The sequence below is a fragment of the Callithrix jacchus genome, chromosome 2 (assembly GCF_049354715.1).
Source record: "Callithrix jacchus isolate 240 chromosome 2, calJac240_pri, whole genome shotgun sequence".
NCBI classification, from domain to species: domain Eukaryota; kingdom Metazoa; phylum Chordata; class Mammalia; order Primates; family Cebidae; genus Callithrix; species Callithrix jacchus.
Window position 1 is genome coordinate 51,662,818 of NC_133503.1, and position 26,355 is coordinate 51,689,172.

At 38.4% G+C, this 26,355-nt stretch overlaps 1 protein-coding gene across 9 annotated transcripts in view; it reads right to left on the reverse strand.

Annotated features, from left to right (window-relative positions):
• The window catches only part of LOC118150612 (uncharacterized), a 325,444-nt gene that overhangs the window by 43,934 nt on the left and 255,155 nt on the right, over positions 1 to 26,355 (reverse strand). For 7 of the 9 annotated variants that reach the window (XR_004738733.3, XR_013532492.1, XR_013532493.1 and 4 more), the window contains one exon: positions 20,062 to 20,198. The gene's annotated coding sequence lies outside the window, so the exon portion shown is untranslated. The remainder of the gene's footprint in view (positions 1 to 20,061; positions 20,199 to 26,355) is intronic. The other 2 variants (XR_004738734.3, XR_013532491.1) reach the window with 1 other exon arrangement.

The window sequence follows — 26,355 nt, forward strand, 5'->3', positions numbered from 1 at the left end:
ATGGCTCATATAAACATATCTCATTGTGGCATTTAGGGAAGTAGAAAAAGAAGGCATTGGTGTAGGTTTCTGAAAATAAATTGCTCTAATACTGCAGCTGTATTAAACTGTCATAAGCAATATTCCCATTGGGCTCATGGATAAAATACTTGCTTTAAACAGTGCCTCATAAGTAGGTCCAAGACTCTAAATTATATCTGGGTTTAGCCACTTGTTACAGAGGTAAGATGAATGTCTGAGAATTAACCATGCCAATGGAACACCTCTGGAATGTTGACAGAGATGATGTATGTTGATGGAGTGCTACACTTCAGACTGATTTATTAAAAATGGATTACCTGTAGAGAAAGCAATTCTTGGTAGGACTCGGCTTAAGTTGATTCCCCTGTTGCCCTTGAAAACAAGGGAAAATCCGCAAGCTTTCTCAGTGGTACATAGACATGATGGTGTTGGACTGAGCTAGAGATAAAAAACATTCCTAGGCCCAGCTCTGTCAATCAATAGCTTGTGACATACATATGTCTTCCTATTAAGAATGATCGTTTTAAATTTACATGATTTCTGTGGAATCTTACAGCTTTAAGATGCTTGGGTTAAAGTCTTTCTTATCAAATTAGTACAAATTAAAAAATAATCTTTGTTATATCTGGGAAGGTTTCTTCTGTGAGGCTCAGGCTTTTATTTATTTCCATGAAATTTTATTATAAAATTTTGCAAAAATTTAATAAATTTTTATTTTGTTAAATGTGATCATGATGTTGTGGCAGCTTAGGAGAATATCTTGTTGTGAAAAAGATAAGTGCTAGAGAAACTAGGAGTGAAGAGTTATGATGATTGACTTTCAGTGTTCCAGGCTGAACAGGTTTCTTTTATCTTTAATGAAAAATACATTATATCTGCTATTGCTTTACAGGTTGCAAAATAAAACCATCACTTTCGCCAACACTATCTTGCTGACCTTTGGTTTTCTTATGCACTTAGGATTAAATCTAAAATTTTTTAAATACTTCAAAGGACTTACCTGATCTGGCCGCAGCCTGATTTTTCAGTTTTCTTTAGAGCCACTCCCTCCTTGGATCCAGAAACTCCAAACTTTTGGGCTCTCCAACATCTCATATTCTTTCCTTTCCCAGGGTCTTTGTAAATGTTCATTTTTAGCCATGCCACCCTTTTTATTCTCACAGGCTTTCTGTATATAACTCTTACTTGTAGTACTTGTCCCCTTTTGCATGGTTATGTCATAGTAATAAACAATCCCCAAATCTCAATGGTTGACAACAATAATACTTTCTCAATACGGTTTTGACTCTCATAACAGCCTGTTGTGTATGTGTGTATGTGTCAGAGTTTCGGTCTTCTTGCCCAAGCTATAGTGCAATGGTGCGATCTCGGTCTCCCTGGTTCAAGTGCTTCTGCTGCCTCAGCCTCACAACTAGCTGGGATTATAGGCATGCACTACCATGCTCGGCTAATTTTTGTATTTTTAGTAGAGATGGGTTTTTTCCATGTTGGTCAGGCTGGTCTCAAACTCCTGACCTCAGGTGATCCACCCACCTCAGTTTCTCAAAATGCTGGAACTACAGGCATAAGCCACTGTTCCTGGTCCATAACAGCCTTCTAAGGACTCTGGGAATTGAATTATCTTCACCAGGTTTTCTCTTTCATCTGTAAAATGAGCTAATGATATCCATTCTTAGTGTGTCAAAGACTTCCCTGCTGCACTTCGAGTATAATCCAAAGTACTTAAGCACAGCCTGAGTGACCTTACACTAGCCCAGAGATTTTGCTTTGTTGTGAATCACTTTCTTTCTTCTTCAATTTGTTCCTACTGCAGTTATCTCCTTTTGGTTCTCTGAAAGAACCCTACTCTCAGTGTTGTCTAACAATCCCTACTCCTGGGAAGCTTTTACCCTTACTCGTTAACTGACTTGCTAGGTACCAATAAAACATCCATTTTCAAGGGAGCCTTTTGAATTTTTCAATTTAAAATTAAGAGCTTCACCCCTCCTAGAAGCTAATTATTTTCTCTCATAAGAGAAAGTAGTGCATTTGGTAGTTAACCATTTAGGTTCTGGAATTGGAGTGCCTGGGGTTGAATCACAGCTCTGATACTTAGAGTAGTCCCCACTTATCCGTGGGACATACATTCAAAGACCCCTAGTGAATGCTTGAAACTGCAGACAGTACCAAACCCAATTATCATCAATCAGAACATCTGTGTTTTTTTCCTACATACAAATTTGGTACCTTTTCCATCTTAACTAAACACCAATCGTGCACTGTAGCCACAACTCTTGCCATTTTTGAGGTGCAATGGCAAAACTATCACAGATTTCTTTTTTCTTCTTCATGGTGTCACAGATAGAAAATTCATTCTTACTGCAGATCTTAGCAACCTCAGAATATGATTTTGTTTCTTTCCTTAAGTTGAGAACTTTCACCTTTTTACTTAAATAAAACACTTGACAATTTCTCTTTGGCATATCTGAATTGCCAGCATCACTACTCTTGGTCTGTGAGGCAATTATTAAGCAGAATAAAGGTTACCGGAACAGAAGCACTGTGATACCAGACAGGTGATTTGATAACTGAGTCACAATGGGTGAGTAAGGCCTAAAGTTTGGATCCAGTGGAGAAAGGGATGATTCATGTCCTTCGTGGGACAGAGCAGAGCAGCAGGAGATGGCTCAAGATTTCATCACACTACTAAGAACAGTGCACAATTTAAAAGTCATGAATTGCATATTTATGAAATTTTCTATTTAATCTTTTCCAACTGCAGCTGAACATAGGTAATTGAAACCATAGAAAGTAACTATTGGGACAACAGTTCTTAGTATGTAACCTTGGGGAAGTTAACTTAACCTATTTCTCTTACCTATAAAGTGGGTATAAGAACATTACCTACTTCATAAATCTGTTATAAGAATGAGGTTCGTTAAAGGGCTTCACATAGTGCCAGGCAGATATTAAGTACTTAATAAATAATAGCCATCATCCTAATACGTCTAATCATCATAGATTTGCGTATTTCTTGGATACTTGCCTTCTCAAGTTAAAAGGAATCTTAAATATCTTCTTAACTGATCACTTCCCTGACTCAGAAATGCTTTCTCTGATATTCTCAACAGTCACCTAGACCTTGTTTGAATACTTTCTTGGAAGATTTTGCTATATTACAAAGTAGTCCTCAATTTTTGTAGGTTTGTGATGTTAAATTGAGAGATGTATTTCTATAAATTCCACCTCTTGATTCTTCCTTCTAGGAAATACACACACACACACACACACACACACACACACACACACACACACACAATTAAGTTCCGTTTTCTAAATGACAAGTGTTCCTACACTGGAGGCAGCTTTCCTGGCAGCCCAAGGGACACTGATTCCAGTGCCAAGATGTCAGGGCTCACATAATCACTCTTCCTGTCAGCTTTTGGATATAAAGTGATCCTGGATGTCCACTCCTTCATGCCATGTGAGTTTGCCATTTGCTTTATGGAGCTCAATGATGACTATGCGAAAGTGTGGAATGTGTGGTTCAGAGCTAATGTAGAGGCAAAAACGAGGAGGTACTCCACAAACGTAAAGCTAGTGCTGGTAGCATGCTTGGGATACAAGCACATTGACAAAGTCTGAGGACATACTCTCATCTAATGAGACTCTTCTGGATTCCTTCTCTTTATACATCCTCATCTTTCCAGAACACATCTAGAAGTTAGCCAGGCAATCAGTACTCTCTTCGTGCCTGCCGTGCAAGGCTCTTTTCTGAGTATGAGGGATGTAGACTCTATACTCATGGAGACTGAAGTCATAGAACTTTTTAGTCTAGACAGCAGAGAATTGATAGGTGGATTCTAAGTTGAAGTTACAGGTGTTGACATCGATAGCAAAACTACTGAGTTGGTGTCAAGACATTAGCTATTCAGTTAGCATTTGCATGCCCACTATCTGTCAGTGACTATAGCCACTGAGATGAAATAGGAAACAAGAAGGCAAGGCCATACAAGAAACTCAAGTCAACAGAAAGTGTAAGCATACACAGTCTTAAGGACTAGCCTTCAGGTGCTCTGAATGCTTATAGTGGGACGGGAGTGGGGGATGAGTGGCCAAGGTGGGCTGCAGGCTTGTTGAAGCTGTCAGAGCTGTAGAATATAGAATCTCTTGGAACATGGTTGGAACTGGAGGCCATTATCCTTAGCAAACTAATGTAGGAACAGAAAACCAAATACCAGATGTTGTCACATATAAGTAGGAGCTAAATGATGAGAAATCATGGACACAAAGAAGGGAACAACAGACACTAGGGTCTATCTGAGCTGGGAAGAGGAAGAGGATACAAAAACACAAACTATGGGTACAAGGCATAGTACCCTGGTGATGAAAATCTGTATAACATATCCCTGTGACGTGAGTTTAATATCTATCAAACTTGTGCATGTACCCCTAAACATAAAAGTTTAAAAAAATATGGAATCTAGCTGGGCATGATGGCTCATGCCTGTAATCTCAGCACTTTGGGAGGCAGAGGTGGATAGATCATGAGGTCAGGAGTTCAAGACCAGGCTAACCAACATGGTGAAACCCCATCTCTACTAAAAATACAAAAAAAGAAAAAGAAAAAATTAGCCTGGCAGGGTGGTGTGCCCTTGTAATCCCAGCTACTCAGGAGGCTGAAGCAGGAGAATTGCTTGAATCTGGCAGGCAGAGGTTGCAGTGAGCCGAGATCATGCCACTGCACTCCTGCCTAGGTGACAGACTGAGACTCCATGTCAAAAAGAAATATATATATTTAGAAGTGAAGAATGTATTATATCTGAATAAAGATCTCTGGGGACATATTTTACTGCTTGTACCTGACTTAATAATTATGTCCATACTTCCTCGTTTCTAACTGTAGTCTCTCTTAAGCCTGTTCTCTATTTTGTCTGACCATCAAATAGACAGTCAACAAATTACTCCCCAAATGATTCTCTAATGCCAATGGCAAAACTTCAGGGCCTGCATAAAGGCTGAGACATTACAGTGGCAGCTAAGCTAGAAAGGCCCCTCCAGTGGCAAATGGCACTAAGCTACTTGCCTTTTTATTAACACTAGTACATAAAGGTTGCCAGCAGAAAGCCCTTATAATAACAGCCAACTGCTTCTAAGCATCTGAGCCCTTAATGAAACCCCATTCTCCTCCCCAGAGGGAGGGAAGAATTGTTGGTTTTCTCTCTCAATTATTTTTCCAGTCTATTAAATTGTCACAACCCCTGTGTCTCTGTGAAAGGCGGGTGTCATCATAGCTCATCTCCTGGAGACAGGGAACAGTGCTGCCAGAGGAGATGTTTTCTGAGTCTGTTTCACTACCACCAGAGAGAAGGTGATGATGGCAAAACTCAAAAGCAACAGCAGTAGACATCCTGGAGAGATTTAGGAGACACATGACAAGTGGAATGAGAATGTTTGTGCCATTGGGTTTTACAAAATATGCAATTTTAATCCACTAAGCAGTTTATCTTTTCATGCAGCTTAGTTTGCTGGGATAATTACCTTCCTGAGCAGTCCATGACATGGACGAGGCAAAGTGTGTGCAAAACACACAAATCTGTGTGTGCCATTGGAAAATACATCAGAGGAAGGAGGATTAACTCAAATTTCAGAAAATATGCCATAGACAATGCAGAAAGTATGCTGAAAGTTTTTATTCTGTTGTTAGCAAAATTATTAAGGTTTATTTTCTCTTAGAGCAACAATAGCTATTTGACCCCTTACTATACATTAGAAACTGTGCTGTATATTTTTCAAGCACCACAGAGGTTCAGAGACATTAAATAGTTTACCCAAAAATATGCAGTAAAGGCATGTCTGGGCTTAGATGTGACCCCAGGCAGTCTGCCCCTGAGCCTCGATCTCCTTTCCTGACATAAGCCATCAGCGCTTATTGTAAGACCCACACCTTCACCAGTCATTCCACCCTTTCCCTCCAGCCTGAGGACACACTGCAGCCATTCTCCCCGCTCTATCCTGACATTTCCCTTTATCTACTAGATCTTTCCCATCAGTAAGCACAAATACAGAAGTTTTTCCCATCTTAAAGAACATCTGCTGACCTAATTTCCTCTCCTAGTTAGTTACTAACCCATTTCTCTGCCCCCTTTACAGCAAAGCTACTAGAAAACCTCATTTGTTTATTGTCTCCAATTCCTCTCCTTTAATTCCCTCTTTAATGCACCCTCATTAAGTTTTTGTCCCTCCATTCTGGACACTGTTTCTCTAACAGTCACCTGTGCATTGCAGCATGTGGCACTGATCACTCACTCTTTCTTGAAATATTTTCTATCTTTTTTTTTTTTTTTCTTTTTCTTGAGATGGATTCTCTCTCTGTCACCCAGGCTGGACTGTGATGGCATGATCTCAGTTCACTGCAACCTTCCCGTCCCAGATTCAAGCAATTCTTGTGCCTCAGCTCCCCAAATAGCTGGAATTACAGGCTCCTGGCACCATGCTCGGCTAATTTTTGTATTTTTTTTAGGAGAAACAGGGTTTCACCATGTTGATTAGGCTGGTCTTGAACTCCTGACCTCAGGTAATTCACCCACCTCGGCCTCCCAGAGTGCTGGGATTGATTAAGGCATAAGCCACCATGCCCAGTTAACATTTTCTACCTTTAGCTGCCAAACAGACATGGTCCTGGTTTTCTTCCTTTCTTACTGTCCAATTCCTTCACACTAACCCTTGTTGGCTTCTTTTCATCTTTCTGACATCTTCATAGTGAAGGAATACAGAGCTCATTCCTACAACTTCCCTTCTCCATCTACACTCACTCCCTTGTGCCAATGAATCTTCCTGATATCCATCTTCTTATTTAATATCTTCATCTGGATACAGATAGCCATCTCAAACTCAACATATCTCAAACCAATCTAGTAACCTCCCTGCTTTGCAGCCAAATCCACTCCATCCATAATTATCTACATCTCAGTTGATGACAGTTCAATCCTTTCAGTTGCTTAAGCCAAAACCATAAAGTCACCTTTGACTCATCTGTTTCTCTCATACTCCACATCTAATCTTTCTGGAAATGTTATTGCTCCATGTTCAAAGTAGGTCTATAATTTTATTGCTTTTCACCCTCCACTGATACCACTATGATCCCTATCAACATCATATTTACCTGGTTTATTGCAAATGCATCCCAGATACCTGTCCATTTCCTCCACCCTTATTCCCTATATCCTAGTCTTAATATATAAGACAGGCTGGCTGTGGTGGCTCACGTCTGTAATCCCAGCATTTTTGGAGGACAAAGTGGGTGGATCACAAGTTCAAGAGGTCGAGACCATTCTGGCCAACACATGGTGAAACCCTGTCTCTCCTAGAAATACAAAAATTAGCTGGGCATGGTGGCACATGCCTATAGTCTCAGGTACTCAGGAGGCTGAGGCAGGAGAATCACTTGAACCCAGAAGGCAGAGGTTGCAGTGAGCTGAGATGGCAACACTGCACTCCAGCCTGGTGACAGAGGGAAACTCCATCTCAAAAATATATATATGCCACAATGATACTTTAAATGTGTCAGATCATGTCATTTGCCTGTTTAAAACACTGCAGTGGATCTCCATCTGACTCAGAAAACACAAAGTCTTTGCAAAAGTCTATATGGCCCCAAGTGATATGTCCCATCCCCTCTTCAAATCTCCAAACTTATCTCTGAATCACTACAATTGATGGACAAAGGGAGGTTAAGTGCCTCCATCATCACAGAGCAAGAATTATTCATTCATTAAGAGTTATCTCAGCTGAATCTCTGTCTTTAGCGAGAGTGAAATCTAAGCCCTAGATCTCTTTATGATCTTGAGAAAACCCCATTACTTACCCTTCTCCCTACCTCTACGTGCATTACCTGTGACTGCTGTCAACACAAGAAACCCAGGACTCCTCTGAAATCCATTGTGTTGTGAACACTAGTAGTCGACATGTCTCTGCTGTATATCAGTATTGCTGCTTCTTCCCCATATCCTATGATCATCTCACTGTGTCCTATGGGCTTCTTCCACAAATTTCCCATGCTTCCAATGCCTTTAAGAAATGTTCATCACCATCTTCCTCTAATATAAACTTGAATCTTTCCTGAGGACATGGCCATCCCTGAAGCTCCCTTGCCATAGGGTCTTTCTCCCCGCTATCTCTTCTATAAATATCCTGAGGTGAGTAAATATCCTCCTTCCTCTTCATTGGTACTTCTAGATGCTTCTTTTTTTTTTTAACCAAAAAACTCCCATTGGAATCTTATATTGAACTCACATACATGTTGCCACCTCTTAGCGTCATTGTCAATGATATCTTCCTCATTATCCCTCTTTCCTTAAATATTTTAGTTCACTGGTTTTCCCTATTTAACCTCTCTTTTGCAATAAATTTTAGTGGAGTCAAAATTCACCATAGTGGATTGTTCAACACCCTGGCCTTTGTTTCTAAACCTTTCCATCTCCAGTCTTTTTCTCTTACTGATTCCCTATACTTTATCATAAACAGTAACCACAATACCTCCATAACCTCATTATTAAACATTTGATTCACAAACCACCATCTCCCATCTCTCTAGTTCATTCCATTTTCTATCCTAACTATAAAATTCTGTTGAGCCCTCAGTCATCTAAATTCCTTGCTTTTGGTTATATATATTTACTGTTGTGTGCCTACCTAGTTTCACTGGTGCCATAGAAGTACATGAAGATGAAAGACTAAGGACATTAGCAAAAATGTCAGTCTGAAAATTTTCTTCCCCATAAAAGCAATAAGAACACCAGCATAAATTGTCAGAATTAACTTTTTCAAAACTCTAAAAATTAATTAAAGGCTTATGGAAACCCTGAAAACATTTAAGGTAACTAGTTGAATCTGGGTATAAGCAGTAAGCTTCGTGACATTTTAATTTTTCCTATTTGCATACCATCCCCTCCCCAGCATAACGGTAATCTTGAAATCCAATAGCCTGCAATCATGGTAAAATCCAGTAACTTAAGAACCACCAAAGGGAGCAGAATGGGGCTAAAGGCCCTTCAAAGTACCATTATAAGAGAATTGTCATCTTTTGACCTGTTCGGTGGTTTTCTAGAAGAACCCACTAGAAAAGCTTTCTTTCTTTAACCTACCATGAAGCTCAACTCCTGAAGAAGTGGAAAACAATTGAGAAAAAGAATAGGCTAACCAAAAAGCTTAAGGAAATATTGGGAATAAGACATCTAAAGGGGGTTTTGAAAAGCTCTGATATATTTTGGGGACTCTAGAAGGTCATAGACATGCACATAGGGCTAGGTCCATGTCTGGGGCTATGGAAATGCCCTTAAAACACCTGAGAAAGACCTTCCCTCTTTCTTCTGGCTAACTTTGAGGTTCTGTAGAAGAAGGAGGTAGGCCACACGCGGTGGCTCAAGCCTGTAATCCCAGCACTTTGGGAGGCCGAGGTGGGTGGATCATGAGGTCAAGAGATTGAGACTATCCTGCTCAACATGTTGAAACCCCGTCGCTACTAAAAATACAAAAAATTAGCTGGGCATGGTGGCACATGCCTGTAATCCCAGCTACTCAGGAGGCTGAGGCAGAAGAATTGCCTGAACCCAGGAGGCAGAGGTTGAGGTGAGCCGATATCCCGCCATTGCACTCCAGCCTGGGAAACAGAGCGAAACTCCATCTAAAAAAAAAAAGGAGGTAAAGGCTGAATCATGGTTGTTAATTGCCTGGAAGACTGTTGAAGAAATGCAGTCCATCAAGCACACTAATATGTAGACAATAAAAAGGATAGAGAGAGAGAGAATATTTGAAGAAATAATGGCTGAAAATTTGTCCAAGAACTCCAAATAAGATGAATTCAGAGATCCATGCTCAGATCCATAGTAATTGATTGAGCTATTGAAAACCTAAGACAGAAAAAAATCTTAAAAGCATCAGAAGAGAAGAAACTGATCATTTAAAGCGTGCTCAATGAGAATAAAACTGATTTGTCATCAGATATCATGGAGAACAGAAGACAGAGGAATAGCATATTCAAGATGCTAAAAAAGAAAGACTGTCAACCAAGAATCTATATCTAACCGAAGTATTCTTCAAAAATGAAAACAAAGAAATTTAGACAATGCCAGATGAACAAAAACTGAGCATTTACTAACTTGACTATTTCTATAAGAAAAGCTAAATGAATCTTTCAGCTGATATGAAGAAACACTAGAAAGTAACCTTAATTCATGTAAATAAATGAAGACAGCTGGTAAAAATAACTGCATAGGTAAATATAAAATACAGGTTAAACTTATTCTTATTTGAAAAGGTTTCTTTTCTATTTGATTAAAAAACTGCATACATCAATTACAATTTTGTATTGATGGGTATTTGATGTGTAAAGAAGTTATTTGACAATAGCACAAAGAAAGGTGATGAAATGATCTATATAGGAACAATTTTTTGTATACTAGTTGAAATTGATTGAAATAAACTAGATTATTTCAAATTAAGGTCATTGCTATAATCCCAGGGGTAACCACTAAAAAAAAATTAGTAGTAAAGAAAACAAGGTGATTGAAATGGTACACTTGAAAATATATATTTAACATAAGGCAATAATGAAAGAGCTAGAGAACACAAAATTAGAAAAATAAACGCAAAATGGCAGATGTAAATCCTACCTTATCTGTAATCCCATTTGTACTAAATTATCAAATTAAGAAGCAGAAATTAGCAAAAATGAATCAAACCATGATGCTACTATATGTTGTCTACAAGACATATACTTTACATCAAACACAAAAATAGGCTAAAAGTCAAGGTAAAAAAGAAATAACATGTAAACAGTAAAGAAAAGAGAGCTGGGTGGTACTAGACTAATATCAGACAGAACAGACTTTAAGATATACAAGTTACTAGAAATGAGCAATATTTTATGATGATGAGACAGTTCATTCAAAAATATACAATAATTATATAAGCACCTAACAAGCCCCAAAATATATGAGGTAGAAAATTTTGAATTGAAGGGAGTAATAGAAAATTTGACAATAATAATTACAGACTTCAATAACTCAATTTAAGCAATGGATAGAACCAGACAAGAACACAGAAGACTTGAACAACCAATATAAACAAAATAAATACAAAGTATCTATAGAATACTCCACACAACAGTAAAATAATTGCTCTTCTCAGGTGTTCCTGAATGCTTTTCAAGATAGAATCTATATTAGGCCACAAAATAAGTTTCAATAAATTTATAATGATTGAAAACACAAAAAGTATGTTCTCCAAGTACAATAAAATCAGTAACAGAGGAAGAAGATGGAGCTGTAGGACCAGCTCAGAATTGCAGCTCCCAGTGAAAGTGCAGACAGTGAGTGGACACCTCATTTCCAGATGGATCTTTATTGCCCACAGATCAGGAGATTCCCAGGTATAGGAGCCCCACTGGCTCCAGTGCGGCTGTTTCAGCCGGCGAAGCTGTTTGGCCTGGGTCCACAGCACAGCAGCACTCCGTATAAAATACACTGGTTTGGTTGGCCTGTTAAACCAGCAATTGGAGATTTCAGAAGGCAGATTAGCACATTAATCTGATTAAACGGAACTTAAACAGAAAGCCAGGCCAGAGGATTCCCAGGCAGCAATGTCGTTTCAGCTGGCACAGTGGGTCGCTGCATGGGAAATCACACAGATCCCAGCGCCCTTTAGCAGGCAACTAGAACACCTGGAAGAGAGTCAACTGTTCAACTTAAAAAACATAAAAAAAGACTCTGAGGCAGAGAGCCAGGTGATCAGGTTCGGCAGGTCTACCCCCCCAAAAAAAAGAAACAAAAAAAAACCAGCAATTGGAAACGTGCGGGGTTGACAGTTTCACAGCAAGCACAGCTGAACCCAGGATGGGGCAGCTTGGTGGGGGAGGGGCATCCACCATTATCGAGGCACTCGACCCCTATGGAGATACTCTGCCATTGCTGATGCAGCTTGCCATTGCCGAGGCAACCCACCATAACAGAGAGAGTCTGCTACTACAGAGGCAGGCCACCATCACCACAGCAGTTTCAACCATACCCATATAAACAGGACTACAGGGAATGACACATGGCAGCAGAGCAGAGCCCAGGACAGCAGGGCAGAGCCCATGACAGCAGGGCAGAGCCCACGGCAACAGGGCAGAGCCCATGGCAGCTCAGCATAGCCACTACAGGCAGGCAGTGATTAGACTGCCTCCTTGCTGGGCAGGACAGTGCAACAGATACTCATAAATGAAGCCGTAACTCCCCAGGACAGAGCACCTGAGAAAAAAAGGGGCTTTATGAGTTCTGCTGGAGCAGACTTAAATGTACCTGCCTAGCAGCCCTGAATAAACAACGGAGCTCACAGCTCAGCACTTGAGCTCCTATAAAGTACAGACTATCTCCTCAAGCAGCTCCCTGACACTCGTATATCCAAAGAGTCACCTCACAAAGGACTGATCATACTGATATTTGGCGGGCATCATTCAGGGACAAAGATAGCAGAAGAAGAAACTGGTAGCAATCCTCACAGTTATGCAGCTGCTATAGGTGTACCCCAGAAAAGCAGGGCCTGGAGTGGACCTTTGCAGTCCTACAGCAGAAGAGCCAGACTGTTAGAAGGAAAACTAAGAAACAGAAATACTTCATCATCAACAATTTGGACGTCCACTCAGACACCCACTCAGAGACCCAATCAGATAATCAGCAACTACTCAGACAACAGGTGGATAAATCCACAAAGATGGGAAGAAACCAGCATAAAAAGGAAGAAAATACCCGAAACCAGAACACCTCACCTCCTACAAGAAATCACAACTCCTCACCAGCAAGGGAACAAAGCTGGATGGAGAATGAGTGTGATTAAATGACAAAATCAGACTTCAGAAGGTGGGTAATGAGAAACTTCCGTGAGCTAAAAGAACATGTTCTAAATCAATGCAAAGAAACTAAGAACCTTGAAAAAGATGTGAGGAAATGATAACAAGAATGGACAACTTAAAGAGGAATATAAGTGAATTGAAAAAGCTGAAAAACACAACATGAGAACTTCGTGAAGCATGCACAAGTTTCAACAGCTGAATTGACCAGGCAGAAGAAAGGATTCAGAAGTCAAAGATCAACTCAATGAAATAAAATGAGAAGCCAAGATTAGAGAAAAAAGCACAAAAAGGAATGAACAAAGTCTCCAAGAAATGTGGGACTATGTGAAGAGACGTAATCTACGTTTGATAGGTGTACCTGAATGTGATGAAGAGAATGACTCCAAGCTGGAAAATACTCTTCAGGACATCATCCAGGAAAATTTTCCCCACCTAGCAAGACAGGCCAACACTCAAATCCAGAAAATACAGAGAACACCGCAAAGATATTCAACCCAGAATTTCATATCCAGCCAAACTGAGCTTCATAAGTGAAGGAAAAATAAAATCCTTTGTAAACAAGCAAGTTCTCAGAGATTTTGTCACCACCAGGCCTGCTTTACAAGATCTCCTTAAAGAGGCACTACACATAGAAAGGAACAACGAGTAACAGCCATTCCAAAAACATACCAAATGCTAAAAAGCATCAACAAAATGAAGAATCTGCAACAACTAACGGGCAAAACAGTCAGCTATCATTAAAATGGCAGTATCAAATTCACAAATAACAATATTAACGCTAAATGTAAATGGGCTAAATGCACCAATCAAAAGAAACAGACTGGCAAATTGGATAAAAAGCTAAAACCCATCGGTGAGCTGTATCCAGGAAACCCATCTCACATGCAAGGATACACATAGGCTCAAAATAAAGGGATGGAGAAAAATTAACCAAGCAAATGAAGAGCAAAAAAAGCAGGAGTTGCAATTCTCATCTCTGATAAAATAGATTTTAAAGCAACAAAGATCAAAAGAGACAAAGAAGGTCATGACATAACGGTAAAAGGATCGATACAACAAGAAGAGCTAACGATCTTAAATATATATGAAACCAATACAGGAGGACCCAGATAGATAAGGCAAGTTCTTAATGACTTACAAAGAGACTTAGACTCCCACACAATAATAGTGGGAGACTTTAACACTCCACTGTCAATATTAGACAGATCAATCAGACAAAATAAACTCAGACCTGGAACAAGCAAACCTAATAGACATTTACAGAACTCTCAACCCCAAATCCACAGAATATACATTCTTCTCAGCACCACATCACACCTACTCTAAAAGTGACCACATAATTGGAAGTAAAGCACTCCCCAGCAAATGCAAAACAATGGAAATCATAACAAACAGTCTCTCAGACCATAGTGCAATCAAGTTAGAACTCAGAATTCAGAAACTAACTCAGAACACAACAGCTTCATGGAAACTGAACAACTGGCTCTTGAATATTGACTGGATAAACAATGAAATGAAGGCAGAAATAAAGAAGTTCCTTGAAACCAACGAGAATGAAGACAAAACATACCAAAATCTCTGAGACACATTTAAAGCAGTCTCTAGAGGAAAATATATAGCAATAAGTGCCCATATGAGAAGAGTGGAGAGATCCAAAATTGATACCCTATCATCAAAATTGAAAGAGCTAGAGAAGCAAGATAAAAAAAAACCTCAAAATCTAGCAGAAGACAAGAAATAACTAAGATCAGAGCAGAACTGAAGGAGATAGAGACACAAAAACCCTTCGAAAAATCAATAAATCCAGTAGCTGGTTTTTTGAAAAGATCAACAAAATAGACAGACCACTACCCAAATTGATAAAAAACAAAAGAGAGAATAACCAAATAGATGCAATAAAAAATGATAAAAAGGAAATCATCACAGATTCCACAAAAATTCAAACCATCATCAGAGAGAATTACAAACAACTCTATGCATATAAACTAGTAAACCTGGAAGGAATGCATAAATTCCTGGACACTTGTGTCCTCCTAAGCATAAACCAGGAGGAAGCCAAAACTATGAATAGACCAATAAAAAGGTCTGAAGTTGAGGCAGCAATTAAGAGCCTACCACACAAAAAAAGCCCAGATTCAGATGGGTTCTCAGCCAAATTCTACCAGACACACAAAGAGGAGCTGGTACCATTCCTTCTGAAACTATTCCAAATAATCCAAAATGAGGGAATCCTCCCCAAATCATTTTATAAGACCAATATCATCCTGATACCAAAACCCGGCAGAGACTTAAAATGAAAAGAAAACTTCAGGCCAATTTCCATGATGAATATAGATGCAAAAATCTTCCATAAAATACTCGCAAGCTGATTGCCACAGCACATCAAAAAGCTTATCCATTATGATGACGTAGGAGTCACCCCGGGGATCCAAGGCTGGTTCAACATATGCAAGTCTATAAATGTAATTCACCACATAAACAGAACCAAAAACAAAAACTGCATGATTATCTCAATTGACGCAGAGAAGGCCTTTGACAAAATTCAACAGCCCTTTATGCTAAAAACCCTCAATAAACTTGGTATTGATGGAATGTATCTCAAAAAAATAAAAGCTATTTACAACAAACCGACAGCCAATATCATACTGTATGGGCAAAAACTGGAAGCATTCCCTTTGAAATCTAGCACTAGACAAAGATGCCCTCTCTCACCACTCCTATTCAATATAGTACTGGAAGTTCTAGCCAGAGCAATCAGGCAAGAAAAAGAAATAAAGGGTATTCAAATAGCAAAGGAGAAGCCAAATTGTCTCTATTTTCAGATGACATGATTGTATATCTAGAAGACCCCATTGTCTCAGCCCAAAAACTCCTGGAACTGATAAGCAACTTCAGCAAAGTCTCAGGATATAAAATCAATGTGCAAAAATCACAAGCGTTCTTATACACCAACAACAGACTTAAAGAGAGCTAAATCAAGAATGAACTGCCATTCACAGTTGCTACAAAGAGAATAAAATACCTAGGAATACAACTTACAAGGAACGTAAGGGACCTCTTCAAGGAGAACTACAAACCACTGCTCAACAAAATAAGAGAGGACACAAACAGATGGAGAAACATTCCATGTTCATGGTTAGGAAAAATCAATATAGTGACAATGGCCATACTGCCCAAAGTAATTTACAGACTCAATGCTATCCTCATCAAGCTACCATTGACTTTCTTCACAGAACTGGAAAGAAACAACCTTGAACTTCATATGGAACCAAAAGAGAGCCCACATAGCCAAGTCAATTCTAAGCAAAAAGAACACAGCAGGAGGCATCACATTACCAGACTTCAAACTATACTACAAGGCAACAGTAATCAGAACAGCATGGTTCAGGTACCAAAACAGAGATATAGACCAATGAAACAGAACAGAGGCCTTGGAAGCAACACAACAAATCTACAACCATACAATCTTTGATAAACCTGACAAAAACAAGCCATGGGCAAAGGACTCCCTGCTTAATAACTGGTGTTGTGAAAACTGGCAAGCCAAGTGCAGAAAGCAGAAACTGGACCCCTTCCTGACACCTTACACTAAAATTAACTCCAGATGAATTAAAGACTTAAACATAAAACCTAGCACCATAAAACCCTCAGAAGCAAATCTGGGCAAAACCATTCAGGACATAGGAGTAGGCAAGGACTTCATGAACAAAACACCAAAAGCATTGGCAACAAAAGCAAAAATAGACAAATTGGACCTAATCAAACTCCATAGCTTCTACACAGCAAAAGAAACAGTCACTAGAGTGAATTGGCAACCAACAGAATGGGAAAAAATCTTTACAGTTTACCTATCTGACAAAGGGCTGATATATAGAATTTACAAAGAACTCAAACAGATTTACAGGAAAAAAACAAACAAGCCCATTCAAGAATCGGGAAAGGATATGAACAGACACTTTACAAAAGAAGACATACATGAAGCCAACCAACATATGAAAAAATGCTCATCATCACTGGTCATCAGAGAGATGCAAATCAAAACCACATTGAGATACCATCTCACACCAGTTAGAATGGCAATCATTAAAAAATCTGGAGATAACACATGGTGGAGAGAATGTGGAGAAATAGGAACACTTTTACACGCTGGTGGGAGTGTAAACTGGTTCAATCATTGTGGAAGACAGTGTGACGATTTCTCAAGGACCTAGAAGTAGAAATTCCATTTGACCGAGCAATCCCATTACTGGGTATACATCCAAAGGACTATAAATCGGTCTACTATAAGGACACATGCACATGAATGTTCATTGCAGCACTGTTTACAATAGCAAAAACCTGGAATCAACCCAAATGCCCATTGATGATAGACTGGACTGGGAAAATGTGGCACATATACACCATGGAATATTATGCAGCAACCAAAAACAATGAGTTCATGTCCTTTGTAGGGACATGGATGAATCTGGAGAACATCATTCTCAGCAAACTGACACAAGAACAGAAAATGAAATACCGCATGTTCTCACTCATAGGCGGGTGATGAACAATGAGAACACATGGACACTAGGAGGGGAGCACTATACCCTGGGGTCTATTGGGGGGAATAGGGGAGGGAGAGTGGGGGGGAGCTGGGGAGGGATAGCATGGGGAGAAATGCCAAATGTGGGTGAAGGGGAGGAAGGCAGCAAATCACACTTCCACGTGTGTACCTATGCAACTATCTTACATGTTCTTCACATGTACCCCAAAACCTAAAATGCAATAAAAAAAAATCAGTAACAGAAGGAAACTTGGGAAATTCAATAGCATGTGGAAGTTAAACCACATACACCTAAACAACCAATAAGTCAAAGAAAAAATATCACACGAGCATTACAAAACAATTCAAGATGAACGTAACCAAAATATCACGCCAAAATTATGGGATGCAACTAAAGTAGTGCTTAGAAAGGAATTCACAGCTGTAAATAACTCAATTAAAGAAGACAGACATTTCTCTGAAGAATATAAACAAATGGCCAATAAGCCATGAAAAGATAGTCATCATCATTTATCATTAAGGAAATACAAATAAAAACCAAATGATTTTATTACTTCATAGCCACTAAGATAAATAAAGTTTTAAAAGACAATAATAGGTGTTAGAGAGAATGTGGAGACACTAGAACGCTCATACGCTTTGGGAAACAACATAAAATGATACAGCCAGTTTGGTGAATAGTTTGGCAGTTCCTCCATGAGTTAAATTTAGAGCTACTATATGATCCACAGTATTTTACTCCTAGCTGGCAGTTTTCTCAAGAGAAATGGAAACAAATGCCCATACGAAAACTCATATATACATGTTCATCTCAGTATTATTAATAATACTCAAAGTGGAAATGACTCAATGACTATCAATTAGGAAATAAATGAAACCTGATGTATTAATGCAAGGAAAAGTCAGGCATATAAAGGGATAGAGTAGGGGTTCATGCTCTACATGGATAAGTCTTGGAAACATCGTAAGTAAGTAAGATCAGACACAGAAAGCTACTCATTTTATTTGTATTAAACATACTGAATATGCAAATCAATATGGGAAAAAAGGTAGATTAGTGGCTGGTAAGAGCTGGGGAGTAGGTACAATGAAGACTGACTACTAATGATTATAAGATTTTTTTGGAGTGATGAAAATATTCTAAAATTATTGGTGTTGAAAGAACAACTTTGAGAATATTCTAAAATCCACTGACTTTAAAGGATACACTTTTAAAGCATAAATTTTGGGGTATGTCAACAATATCTCAATAATGAGACATTAATTCTGATTGGGAAAATTAAAAAAGACTTCATTGTTAGAGTACATTCACAGTAGAGCTAGATTATGAACACTGCAAACAAGGAGATATTGTTATGGTATGGAAAAGGGAACAGAGGCAGGAAGGCATTAAGCACAAGTAAGAAGTTAATGCTTCTATTTTGGGCTGCAAGGTGATATTGGGGAATGAGGTTAGAATTGTCACTTGTGGGTAGTTGGAAAGAAACAACACTGAACCTCCACTCATGTTGCAGGCCAACTATCTATGGCCCCAGCTTTAAAATGAAATTGTACATAAAATATTCTCTCAGTGGTGGCCTCAAATTTGCTCTCATTATTCTTTACTCTGTACATCTAGAATTGTCCTATTGTGAGTTTTCTAGGCCAAAGAGTAAGACTCCTAATCCAAATTTCTCTCAAATCATAAAATATAGACAGCCTCCTGGTTCTATATAATTATGAAGTTAAGTTCATATTTCAGTTTCCAAAATAGCTTTCCAAAGCTGAACTTGGGTAACACCAGTGATAATGTTTGAGCCACGTTCCCAAATGCTGGAAGAAAGCCCACAGTTAACAGAAAAGTACATTTCCCTAAAGCAGATCCAAATCAAATTAACAGTAGTGCTTGGTTTACAGTAGTTCAGAGAAATGAAGTATTTAACTAACTAAAAGGATAGGGTTTGTGTATTCCCACTGTAAGAGAGAAATAATAGAGAAGCCAGGAACACAAGGTATATATTTGGAGGGTTTTGTTGGTTTTAACTTTTGTTTGTCCATATGCAAATAAAGACCTGGATTTGAAATATATTAATGTTCGATGTTTAAGCTGTAAAACATACCTGTAAAATAGCTATTACACTGAAAAAAAAAATAAAAACCAACTCTGATGTCATTTAGTCCATTCTGCTTTTAGACAAAATGACACTTACGCATACTTGTCAGTCTAAATTTAAGCATCTGTTTTAACCCACTCTTCATCTCTCCTTCCACCACCTCATCTTCTAGAAGTAGCTTCACACCCTGTCACCAACTTATTCTGTAATCTTTTAATATGGCCTCTGGAAGATTGTTTTAATTTATGGTTCTTATCACTAAAAGGTGTAAGATAGAGCCCATTTAAGTCTCCTTTCTCTCTTATTTCTTTAACAGGACTGATAAAAAGAACTAGAAGTCATTATATCCTCCATTCCCCATATTCTGTCCCAATCCCAACTCTTCATACATAGGTCTGTAAGAATATACAGTGGATTTGGCCTCTCCTGTTATTTTTATCTATGCTAGGGTTACATGGGGAAATCTAAACCAGTGTGTCTATTTGCCTTTCAACTTAACCTCATTTATGGTAAAAAAAAAATTCTTTAATTACCTTTAAAATTTTACCTTCATCTCTCTTCCAGAATGCCTCACTTTCCAGATTCCAAGATGCCTCATTCTCCAGATGCATTCTTATTTATTCGCTTCTTTCTCCTGCTCCCTCTCATTCTGTCCCTCTCAGACTACCATCTGGAAAGAAATAACATATGACAGATTTTCAGAAATAACTCAGTGGTCTGAAGGCTGTGCTGATGGTGTGTGAGGATAACCCTGTGGAACCAAAAACCTGTGCATCATGGTGATGCTTTTACTGGCATTTGCATCTACTTTGGCTTCATACATTAAGGTTCTAATAAGCCATTTCTCAGGTCTATGATCTGTACTTTGCTTGCCCCTTAACTGCCACCATGGGAGAGGGAGTAAGGGTGATTGATTCATATAGCAATTCATATTATTTTAGCTTATTTATCAGCTTTCCACTAATGACTTAATACCTTAGCCACATTGAAAATGCAACTCTCTCCCAGAAGTCATCTCTGATATTGCAACTTTGAAATATATATATGTGTGTGTGTACACACATATATATACTTAAATATTATCCTTTGAGTATTAACTGAGCATCATCTTAACTTCTCTTATAAATACTCTTAACAGGTATTTATAGCTATAATAAAGTGATGAACATAATTTATGGGTCTCTATTATCATCTACAAGTTCCCTGAGGCCAAAATTAATGTTTAAATGAGGCTTCTACCCCCATGGTGGCTAATATGACATTTTCTACATCAGAGTTAATAAGGATATTTGTTGATGAATAGGTATATAAGTTAAAGAAAAGGAGGGCAGAAAGGCATCAGTATACTAACAACTGATTCCACAACAGAGGATTAAGGGATATAGGAACTGAGAATAGAGTCTGGGGAAAGAGAGGTCCTTAGCACCAAAGTTAAATTTAAGTCCAGAGGCCTTGGGGTAGTGACCTGTGATAATTATGACTTAACTGAAAACAGGAAGAAGCTAACTTTAGCCAACAACCTGGAGAATACAGGAGCTTGGCTGGCCAGCCTTAGTTTTGAATTAGCACATTACAGCTAATAAGGTATAGACAAAAAGAGAAATAATTATTAAGTATTTATCATATGCCAGATACTATGATTAATGCCAACCTCTTTTTCTGCCTTTCATTCACTCATTTTCATCCTCATTCTTTCATTTGTTTTAGCAGAAAGGAAGTCTCATTCCTATTCTAATAAACCAATACTGTGCTATTCCGTATTGTTCTGCTCATCTGAAAGCTTTATAAAGAGTGATGTAGAAGGTTACCTGAGGTTGTAATGTTAATATTTGTGAGGAATAAAAAGTGGAGGAAATAGAATTGGGCAAATCTAACAAGTCTTGGACCACCCAGTGGGAAGACACAGAGTAAAGAGGTAACCCATATTGGACAAAAATGGCCAAACTCTGATAACTCCATTATATTCAGTCGTTGGCTGGGGATGCAGATGAGGAATGTGGTGTCAGCTGGAAAGATGGGGCAGATCCTAAAGGTCCTAATGTTTGGATGGTATCAGCTCACTGTATTTCTTAGAGTTGAATAGCAAGTTCCTTAATAGTGATCCAAATGGCATGTGTCCCTGGCTGCCATAACCCCTAAATGAGATCCTAATTGATGTATGTAGATTTTCAAATGATATCATGCTTTCCTGATTCTAGTGTATTGCCTCATAGATTCATAAATTATTATAACTAGAAGTGACCATGAAAAAGATCTAGTCCAATCATTTACAAAACACATTCCAAATAGTTCCCGATTTCCCCCAAAGATGCCTCTTGAATCACTGTAGGAATCAAAAGAAGAGAGAGCAGCCAGTTTCTGTAACCTTCCTCCCAAATATAGTGGCGTCACTTTCTTGTGCTAGAGATATGGTCTTCCATGCAAGATTCCATTTAAAAAGTAGTCTCTGCTACTGATAAATTCAAAAGTGTAAAAAAATCATTGATATTTGGCAGTGAACATAAGTAGTTTATAACTTTTCAGAGATTAATAGTTTTATAGTAGGTACCAGGAACTACACATAACCCTAAGCCAGTATCATCTATAGCATAGTCACATACCTGGGAATAGCCATAGAAGAAGAACACCTAGAGACCAATGGGGAGAGTCAGGTTGAGAAAGGGTATGGGATTGCCTAAAGGTTACAAGGTAACTAGGGGCAGGAATAGGACACCAGTGGCCTGGTCTCCTGAATCCCCATTCTTCTCACTCTGCCATTATGCAGGTATGATTGAGAAAACCAGACAAAACTCTCAAAGTATGATAGCTGGTACTGAGAGAGAACTGCCAAAGATCATTAATGTCCACATTAAAAAATTAAAATCAGTATGCTGAAGGGATATCTGTACTCCCATGTTTATTTCAGCATTATTTATAATAGGTAAGATATGAAAGCAATCTAAGGGTCTGTCAATAAAAGAATTGGTAAATATCTTCCTTTGAAAAGTGTCTGTTCACATCCTTTGCCCACTTTTTGATGGAGTTTTTTATTTCTTGTAAATTTGTTTAAGTTATCTGTCAATTCTGGATATTAGCTCTTTGTCAGATGGGGAGATTGCAAATTTTTTCCCCATTCTGTTGGTTGCCAGTTCACTCTATTGATAGTTTCTTTTGCTGCACAGAACCTCTTACATTTAATTAGATCCCATTTCTCTATTTTGGCTTTTGTTGCCATTGTTTTTGGTGTTTTAGTCATGAAGCCCTTGCCCATGGCTATGTCCTGAATGGTACTGCCTAGGTTTGCTTCTAGGGTTTTTATGATATCAGGCCTCATGTTTAAATCTTTAATCCATATAGGGTTAATTTTCATATAAGGTATAAGCAAGGGTTCAAGTTTCAGCTTTCTGCATATGGCTAGCCAGTTTTCCCAATACCATTTATTAAATAGAAAATCCTTTCCCCATTGCTTGTTTTTGTCAGGTTTGTTAAAGATCAGATTGCTGTAGAGGAGTGGTGTTCTTTCTGAGGCCTCTGTTCTGTTCCATTGGTCTATATCTCTGTTTTGGTAGCAGCACCATGATGTTTTGATTACAGTAGTCTTATAACATAGTTTGAAGTCAGGTAGTGTGATGCCTCTAGCTTTGTTTTTTTGGATAAAGATTGCGTTGGCTATGTGGGCTCTTTCTTGGTTCTATATGAAGTTTAAGGTGATTTTTTCCAATTCTGTGAAGAAAGTCATTGGTACCTTGATGGGGATAGCATTGAATCTATAAATTACTTTGGGCAGTATGCCATTTTCACAATATTGATTCATCCTAACCATGAACATGGAATGTTTTTCCATCTGTTTGTGTCCTCTCTTATTTCCTTTATGCATCCCACAAACATGGAAAAAGGCTCATCATCATTTGCCATTAGAGAAATGCAAATCAAAACCAAACTGAGATACCACCTCATGCCAGTTAGAATGGTGATCATTAAAAAAATAAGGAGACAACAGATGCTGGAGAGAATGTAAAGAAAAAGAGGAATGCTTTTACACTGTTGGTGGGAGTGTAAATCAATTCAAGCATTATGGAAGACAGTATGGTTCCTCAGGGATCTAGAAATAGAAATGCCATTTGACCCAGCAATCCCATTACTCAGTATATATCCAAAGGATTATAAATCATTTTATTATAAAGACACATGCACATGTATGTTTATTATGGCACTGTTCACAATAGCAAAGACTTGGAACGAATCCAAATGCCCATCAATGATAGACTGGATAAAGAAAATGTAGTGCATATACACCATGGAATACTATGCAGCCATAGAAAGGATAAGTTCATGTCCTTTGCAGAGATATGGATGAAATTGGAAACCATCATTCTCAGCAAATGACACAAGAATAGAAAAGCAAACACCATATGTTCTTACTCATAAGTGGGTATTGAATAATGAGAACTCATGGACACAGGGAGGGTAACATCACACACTGGGTTCTGGGAGGTGAGGGGCTAGGGGAGGAATAGCAGGGGGTGGGAGGATGGGGGAGGGATAGCATTAGGAGAAATACCTAATGTAGATGATGGGGTGATGGATGCAGCAAACCACCACCATGGTACGTGTGTACCTATGTAATAAACCTGCAAGATCTTTACATGTACTCCAGAACTTTAATAAATAAAAATAAAAAAGCCCAGAAAGAATTAAAAACAAAAACCCAACATGCCACTAGTACAAGAACAGACACAGAGACCAATGGACCAAAATAGAGAATGGAGAAATAAGACTGCCTATCTACAACCATCTGATCTTCAACAACCTGACAAAAACAAGCAATGGGGAAAGGATTTTCTATTTAGTAAATGGTGCTGGGAGAACTGGCTGGCCATATTCAGACAATTGAAACTGGACCTCTTCCTTGCATGCTGTGCCAAAAGTAACTCAAGATGGTTTAAAGACTTTAAATGTAAAACCTCAAACCATAAAAACCCTAGAAGAAAATCTAGGCAATATTATTCAAGACATAGGCACAGGCAAAGATTTCATAATGGAAATGCAAAACAATTGCAACAAAAGCAAAAATTGACAAATAAGATCAAATTAAAGAACTTCTGCATAGCAAAACAAACAAGAAACAGAAAACAGCAAAAAAAACTTATCATCAGAATTAACAGGCAACCTAAAGAATGGGAAAAATTTTTTGCAATCTGTCCATCTGACAAGGGTCTAATGTGCAGAGACTACAAGGAACTTAAAAGAAAATGTACAAGAGAAAACAGACAACCTCATTAAAAAGTGGGCAAAGGACATGAACAAGTATTTCTCAAAAGAAGACATTCATGGCCAAAAACATGAAAAAAAGCTCAGCATCATTGATTATTAGAAAAATGTAAATCAAAACCACAATGAGATATCATCTCATGCCAGTCAGAATGGCAATTATTAAAAAGTCCAGAAACAACAGATGCTGGCAAGTCTGTGGAGAAAAAGAAACACTTTTATACTGTTGGGAGTATTCAGTTAGCTCAACCATTGTGAAAGATGTAGAGGCTGAAATACCATTTGACCCAGCAATCCTATTACTGGGTGTATGCCCAAAGGAATATAAATCATTGTATTATAAAGATGTATGCATGGGTATGCTCATTGCAGCACTATTCACAATAGAAAATACATGGAATAAACCCAAATGCCTATCAGTGATAGACTGGATAAAGAACATGTGGTACATATACACCATGGAATACTATGCAGCTATAAAAAGGAAAGAGATCATGTCCTTATGGAGCTGGAAGCTGTTATTCTCAGCAAATGAATGCAGACATAGAAAAACCAAATACCACATGTTCTCACTTATAAGTGGGAGCTGGATGATAACACATGGACATACTGGGGGGAACAACACACACTGGGGCCTATTGGGGGTTGAGAAAGAGAAAGCATCAAGAATAACTAATGGATGCTGGGCTTATTACTTAGGTGATGGATTGATCTGTGCAGCAAACCACCATGGCACACATTTACATATGTAACAAACCTGCATATCCTGCACATGTACCCTATAACTTAAAAGTTGAAGGGAAAAAAAAGAATTGGTAAAAAAAATGTTTGTATATATGCTGTGTGTATATATATGGTATATATACACATACCATTATGTATGTATATTCATTCATGACAATATGAATGAAACTGGAGGATATTATGCCAAGTGAAATAAGCCAGGTACAGAAAGACAAATACTATATAATCTCACTTATATGTGGAACCTAAAAATGTCAATCTCATAGAAACAGAGTAGAAAGGTAACCAGAGGCTGAGGGGAAGGGATAGAGATGGGAAAAAGGGAGATGTTGATCCAAAGGTACCATGTTGCAGTTAGACTAGAGTTTTAGTGATCTATCAGACTCCATGGTGGCCATAGCTAAACATAATGCATTGCATATTTTGAAATTGTTAAAAAAATCAGCTTTTAAAATATGGTATATATATATATATATATATATATATATGTATAATCATGGAATATTACTCAGCCACAAAAAGACACAAAATAATGGTATTTGCAGTAACCTGGATGGAATTAGAGACCATTATTGTAAGTGAAGTAACTCAGAAATGGAAAATCAAACATGATATGTTCTCACTGATAAGTGGGAGCTAAGGTATGAGGACACAAAGGCATAAAAAGGATACAATGGACTTTGGGAACTGGGAGAAAATGTGGGAAGTGGGGTGAGGGAAGACTATACATTGGGTACAGTGTACACTGCTCACGTCATGGGTACACCAAAATCTTAGAAGTCACTGCTAAAGAACTTATTCATATAACTAAATACCACATGTTCCCCAAACTT